Genomic DNA, 7,388 nt, shown 5'->3' with positions numbered 1-7,388 from the left:
TGGGCCCGTGAGCCACAACTACTGAGCCTGCGCGTCTGGAGCCTGTGCTCCGCAACGGGAGAGGCCGCGACGGTGGGAGGCCCGCGCACCGCGGTGGGGGGTGGCCCCCGCTTGCCACGGCTAGAGAGGGCCCTCGCGCAGAGACGAGACCCAACACAGCCAAAAATAAATAAATAAATAAATAAATAAATAAATAAATTTATTTTAAAAAAAGAAAAACCCATGAAACAGAAACTTTGTCTGGTTTGAGAGTCAGTAAGAGTGCTTTCATGAGACAGCTGGGAAACACTGTTCCTGTGTTGTGGAAACGTCTACATTTTGGGCTGCTTTCACATCAAGGCGATCAAGCAGTAAAAGCCCAGAGGCATCCCAGAGTTTTTCCAGGGAGTGTTTCATATCTTGATCCATTGAGGCTTCCCTTCCTGCTATTAGGTAAATATTATATTGTTTTTAAAGAAAGGACAGAAACTAAGTATGATAGATTTAAGATTGTTTCATTCTTTTCCAGCATATTTGCTTGAGTGTGAAGAAACTAATCAAGAAACAACGTAAAATGCTTGGTAAATTTTCACCACAATTTTCTTAAAGCAGAGGGAAAAAACTATGTAAAGAATTCCTTGTCAAAGGATATTTAGAGAGCTGTGGAAGAAAGACTGTGTGATTTGAAGGAGACAGTCCAAGATTCATTAAAACTTTGGACCTCAGTTGTCTTATCTGTGTATTAGGTGTAATAAGGACTTCTTTGAGAGGCAGGATTAAATAAAAATGCCTATATGAAAACGTCTAGCATAGTGTCTGCCTTACAACAGAAGTTTTAAAAATGTTAATTTTTTTGAAAGGACAAAACACCCATAAGAAATACCAACTGCTATTCCCATTGCCATGAGAAGGAGGGCCTGGGGAAAATCTGGACATTCTTGGATTTCTATCTTTAATACTATTTTACTCAGTTAGTCTATGTCTATCTTCCTAAGAGCAATGAGAAGTTGTATTTATTAGGGCATTTTCCACGGCAAGTGAGAGAAACCCAGCGCCATCTAGGTTAAGTAAAAGGGTGATAACTGGCTCATATAACTGGCAAGTCCATGCGTGCATCTGGCTTCAGGCACAGGGTCTCAAATGTGGTCAGTTCTTTGCTTCCCCATCTCTCAGCTCCAATGAGTTCTGTTAGTCCCTTTTAAAGAAAAAAATTATTCTGACACTTGTTAACATTATAAGGAAGACTTTATTCAATACTATTGCAGTAGAGGAGAGAGATTGGGCTGAACTCCTAATACAACAAGGACGAGTGAGGATTTATAGCTAGAAAGCAGGGTGAGGGAGTCAGTGGGTGGAAAATTACTCATTAGAGACACACAGGGTAGAGGGATGAGAAACTTGATCATATATCAAAGGTGATCAGAAATCAAGTGGGGGGCGGGGGGTGGTGAGATTCTCAATAAACAGACTTAGCAGGATTTTTGCTAAGACTGGGCTATGCAGGCCAGCAAGGAAAGGATGAAGACAGAAGGCCAAGGTTGAGGCCCAGTTGAGAAGAGGGCTCAGAGGAGACTAACTAAAGTTTGCTCAAGGAGAGAATCTTTGTCACGCTCGCTCTACGTGCCAGTCAAGATTTACATCCTTCTATTCTAGCAAAGTGAAGAACAAACATTGATCTTTCCTAAGATCTCTGGTTAAAAATTATTCTGATTAGTCTGGTATGGTCCCCATGCCCATCTTTTAACCAATCACCACGTCTACTGTAATGTCCCATGATGGGTCAAGCTTGGTTTATGTTCCCTCTCCTGTAAGTGACAAAGAGCCCCATTGAGACCATATAGAAGAGAGAAGAGTCTCACAGGAACCAGCAAAAGGAAGAGGGACAAACATGCCAGGCACTCAGAATGTGTGGTTGCCACAGAATATCACAATTATAGTATACATTTTCTACAAGACTTTGAATTCATAATAACAAATAGAAATAGTGATAAGAGGGAGTATTTTAGATGTGGTTCACATATCCACAACACAGGATGCTCTGAACTATTGTATTTCTTTTCCTTACCTCCCAGAAAAATAAAACCCCAGCTGCTCTGCTTGCTCTCCCCACCCAGGCAACTCTTCCATCTGCAGGCAATGGACTACTCTTAGCTCTTAATTCTATTCGAGAAAGCCCTGCCCATCCTCCAGGGCCTCATCAAATGTCTTCCCCAACATGGTGCTTTTCTAATCGATATGGTGCATGTCTCATCCCTCCTCATCACTCACAACCCCACCACCCCCTTAGATTGTGAGTTCTTCAAGAGCTACGTCTCCTGTAACGTGGCGTACATCTTGGACAGCTTCAACATGGTTCCACGATTAAAGCAAAAATTCAAATAAAATTTGCTTAATGAACTAATATATTAATTCCCATTCCTTAGGAATGCGTTCTGAGTCTATAAACCCTTAGCTCTTGTCTTTTTCCAAAGCTTTACCTTACACTGAATCACTATTTATTTAGGTGTTCACATATACGACCATTTGTAGGTATATTAAGAGGATCGTTTAAGGCACTCTGTGTTAGTCCTTTGGAATTCTGTCTTATCACAGAGCAAGAATTCAAGTGGGAATCAGAAGACCTGGCTTCCAGAACCAGCGTTGTCACCTACGAAGTGCAGGTAAAATTTAGTGCTGCAATGTTATCTGTAACTTGTGGGATACTCCAAGAATTTTTATGGCTCTAAAACAATTCTCTGGTTTCTTATTGTTCTCTGTGAAACTGTGGCCCTTTGTCATTCTAGGGACTCTCTCCACAGTAATTACTTTTAATGTTATGGGTCCTCCAAACTGCCTACTGCTTCCTGATGTAACAGATATTTACATCTGTATTTCACTAAATACTTTATCTCGGGCTTTCACAACAACTGCATTTAATTTTCATGACAATGCTTCCTGGTAGGTATTATTTTCCCCATTTTAATGATAAAAACACTGAGGTTCAGGGAGGTCCCATGACTAGTAAGTAGAATATCAAGTCTTGGACCCAAATCTTTCGACTCCAAGTCCGGTGCTCCTTTCACTACAATGTCAGGAAAGGACCTAGGAGGACATTTTTGGGTCATTGTGTATAAGATGAACAATAATATAAATTAGAATATCCATGACAAGACTTTGGCCTGATCGCCAGAGGAAGGCAGGTAGGACCCAGATCACACGGCCTGGTTCTCATGATGACTTGGAGTAAGAACTGGTCTCTGGGAGTGAAAAGGAGATGATGTGTGGACTCTCTTAGCCCACATTTGGTTATATTTTAAATGAAATTAGAGATGATTTGCAAAGATGCAGAAGATCAAACAAAAGTGCACCTGAAGGACTCTCCAGGCAGGAGGACACTGGTGCACAAACACACGACTCTGTTTATGAAAACCTTGAAATGCTGATTTGGAACCTAAGAGCATCTTGCTTTGAATGAGCACCCCTACTTCACCTCCCCTCCCCCCATCGCGAGCCTCTTCTCTTCCTCCCAAGCAGCCAGTCTAAACAGAGGCCTGACATTTCTTTCAGAATTGCTCTCCATGGAGGCGCTCCCCTAGGGATTATCAATTTTCCTGGAACTTTGAAAGAAACTCACTAAACAGGCCTCTACTCCTTTTTCATCTGTATTTCTTGAGGCTATTTTATCCTCATCATTGTTATTGATGATCCCTGGGATTTGAGCTGAATAAGATCTAAGACCACAAACCCAGCCCCTGACGTGAACCAGCAAAGCCCCACTCCCCACTGTTTACTGTCACCCAACTGGTGGGACCTTCAAGCTATTTCTTTGAAATCAATATGTTTAACATGGGCCAGTGGCATGTTCAGAGAGAGATTTTCGTAGTAGGTAGAAAAAGGAAAGGCAATGAGGGGAGGTTCCCACCATCTGTGAGGAACAACGGAGGAAATAAATTTAGTAGCAAATTTATACAACAGTAATGACCATTAAGCCATTTCAGCTACAAGAACTGAGCCAAAATGAAATGAAAATAAAGAAGGAAGTAATGAAAATGAACTACGTTTCAAGTATCTCATGTTCAGATGTTTTGTATCTTCAAAATTTGACTGGTTAACTCTCATTCTGATCTGATCTTGCACATGCCTCTAAAAAGATGGGGGGGGGATAGATTGGGAGTTTGAGATTAGCAGATGCCAACTATTATATATAGAATGGATAAAGAACAAGGTCCTACTGTAGAGCACGGGGAACTATATTCAATATCCTGGGATAAACCATAATGGTAATTTCTGTACAGCAGAAATTAACACAACATTGTAAATCAACTATACTTGAATAAAATAAATTTTTTAAATTAAAAAAAATACATAAAAAATAAATTTAAAAATGAGGGAACTCGAATTTCCCAAACATCTACAATATGTCAGCCAAATGAAAGAACACAAGCATTTGTGTTTGTGTTTGTGTGTTGGGAATGGGGCGTTCCTCACATACACTCTTCAGAAAGAACAGTAGGTGCCTCCCTCAAGATTGCAACTAACATGTTTTTGGCCTTGAGCAAGTTACTTATTCTCTCGGACCCTCAGTTGCCCCACATGTAAAATCAATGTAGTTATACCAGCTTCAGAAAGTTCTGGTAAGTAATAAATGAGATATGTGTGGAAAACACCCAGTCCAGTTCCAAGTGAATGGGTGATCAATTACAGATAGATGTTATATTTGTATTGCTGTTATTGAAAGTTCTATATGTCAATATCTAGATGCATATCAATATTTAGAACCAAGTCTAGATCTGTATGTCGATATTTGAATATCTGTATGCCAATACTTAGATATCTGTAGGTCAATATCCACAACCGAGGACCCTGCCACCATTCTTCCATCCAGGCATGTGGACTAAGGATTTCTTAGCTAATAAATTGCAGGTCAAGAAGCTAGGAAAACATAATATAGAACACCTCTGTTATCTGGACTACATTTCACTTGCCTTTCAGTTGGAGAACCGAGGCCCAAATGACATTAAACCAGTTATAATAAGTGCTAAAGAAGATATATATTTTTGCATCAAATATATGGGACCTTAATACATATATATGGCTTTAATTGATACATATGTTCATATACCTTATATTTTAACAAGCTGCTCTTACGTAAAGACCACACGTGATAGGCTGAATAATGACCCCAAAGATGTCCACATCCTAATCCCCTGAACCTCTGACTATCTTACCTAACGTGGCAAAATGGACTTTGCAGATGTGATGAAGTTAAGGATCTTGACATGGGGAGATTATCCTGGATTATTCAAGTGGGCTCAATATAATCATAGGGGCCCGTGGAGGTGGAGGCGGTGGGGGGGAGAGAGAGAAAGATATAAGGATGGAAGCAGAGTTCAGAGAGGAGAGAAGATGCTTCACTGTTGCTTTTGAAGATGGACAAAGGAACCACGAGGCAAGGAAAGTGAGCAGCCTCCAGAAGCTGGAAAAGGTAAAGAAAGAGATTGTCCCATAGAGCCTCCAGGAGGTATGCAGCCCCGTGGACCTATTTGAGACTTGTGACCTCCAGAACTGTAAGATACTAAATCTGTGGTGCATTAAGCCACTAGATTTGTGGTATTTTGTTACAGAAGCCAGTGGAAACTAATACACTGCAGAAATCTGATGTGACTCATGCTTCTCAGTGAGAACCGTGGAAATGTAAATAGCCATGCCTTGCATTTCTCTTTTTGGCCAAGGACAGGTGTTTGTCACCCATCCGTACCTCGATGATTTGGAGATTGTGATGATATACTGGCAAACTGTCTAGCAAACATCACCACAGCATGACTCTGTCATTATTTCTACCACACTGTATGCAAATAAAGGGATCTTGAAACAAAGATTCCATGTAAACATGACCTGGACTTTTCAATGCCTATCATCATCTGCAAAATCTCTTGTCTGCAATTCAGATGAGCAGTTTAATAGAGCACATTGGGTCACAATTTATAAGAAACAGAGATAATTGGGGGCAGCCATAACCTCCTACTCCTGGTCCCCAAGGCATAACAGAAATGCAAAAAATTAACAAACACAGCTACTTTCTTTCTCATGAGAGTATTTCAGTTCCCTGTAACTCCCAATCACTCGGTGTTTTCCTCTGCTTGGGCTATTTTTCAAGAATGTCCACCCACTCCCCTTTCCCCACGGTGATCTCTCTCTTGCCCATTTTCTCTTCACACTGGGTGTTATTTGACAGAAGAAGAATCTTCTGGCAGAGGAGGGGTCTAGAAGAAATCGTGCCTGGTGCTATAGAAAACATTTGGCTGACTCCTTTGGGGTAAATGTGATCCTAAAAGAAAATTTCCCAGGCCTTTTTGCAGGCTTTTCTGAAACATTTTCTGGCACTAAAAGTAAACTTATGGATTCCAGGCCCTTCTGTGGGATCTTTGATCTAGGACTGCTCCAGAAATTGCATTCTCTATGCATTATGCATTTCCTAATTTGCTGTCCCCTGGTCCATTTCCTCGAATCCTCAGTCAGTGCAGACTTTCCCTGGCTCTGTTGATTTACTCTCCTGTCAGATCCCTCTCTCCCTCCCTCCTTTCTGTCTTGCCTTTCCTCCTCTCTCCCTTTCTTTCTGTTTCATGTTCTCACTTTTTCTGTCTTCTTCTTTTTCACTTTCTCTCTCTCTTTCTCCCTCTCTGCTTTGACCCAGGCCATATAAAGCAGGTTTTCCTAACCTTCAAAGGCAGAGGGCTTATCATGAGACTTCATGGGAACAAGTCGATTTTCCAAGGCTCATGGTCGGTCATGAGTGTTGGTAGCTTCGCGAGGGCCCTGGAGAGTTTTTAACAGACTCTCTCGTTGGAATTAGCCCTTAGAAGCTTAGTGTCACCTGCTAACAGGGAGGCCCACAGATGGTGATTCTGAGGGATTTACACCCCTATTAACTTCACAGACCAGATTCTAGGTAAGGAAATGCCCACGTGCACAAGAGGAAATAAATTACTAAATAAGGTGGCATCGAATGGCTAGGCTGGTTCTCTTGCAATCTTAAGTTTAATACGGGAAAATCAGACACTTTGTCCAGAGCAACAGGAGAGTGTAGAGGTTTCTGACTTAGGTCTGCCTTCTCAGGGCAGTTGAATTCCTGTTTTGCCACTGACAAGCCTTGCAACTTTGGGACTTCCCTGGTGGCGCAGTGGTTAAGAATCTGCCTGACAATGCAGGGGACACAGGTTCGAGCCCTGGTCCGGGAAGATCCCACATGCCGCGGAACAACTAAGCCCGTGCGCCGCAACTACTGAGCCTGTACTCTACAGCCCGTGAGCCACAACTACTGAGCCACGTGCCACAGCTACTGAAGCCCATGCGCCTAGAGCCCGTGCTCCGCAACAAGAGAAGCCACTGCAATGAGAAGCCCGCGCACCTCAACAAAGAGTAGACCCTGC

The 7,388-nt window shown here is 42.0% G+C and overlaps 1 long non-coding RNA gene across 1 annotated transcript; it reads right to left on the bottom strand.

Annotated features, from left to right (window-relative positions):
- Window positions 1-208: 208 nt before the first annotated feature.
- LOC309620022 lies at window positions 209-7,111 on the bottom strand. The gene is made up of 2 exons (XR_014239380.1): window positions 3,593-7,111; window positions 209-3,532 (listed from the first exon to the last, which is right to left on the bottom strand). It is a non-coding gene; the product is annotated as an uncharacterized lncRNA (long non-coding RNA).
- Window positions 7,112-7,388: the final 277 nt, after the last annotated feature.

The sequence above is a fragment of the Balaenoptera borealis genome, assembly GCF_965194805.1.
Source record: "Balaenoptera borealis genome assembly, chromosome: X".
Classification (NCBI taxonomy): domain Eukaryota; kingdom Metazoa; phylum Chordata; class Mammalia; order Artiodactyla; family Balaenopteridae; genus Balaenoptera; species Balaenoptera borealis.
This window is presented reverse-complemented; position numbering and strand designations above follow the sequence as displayed.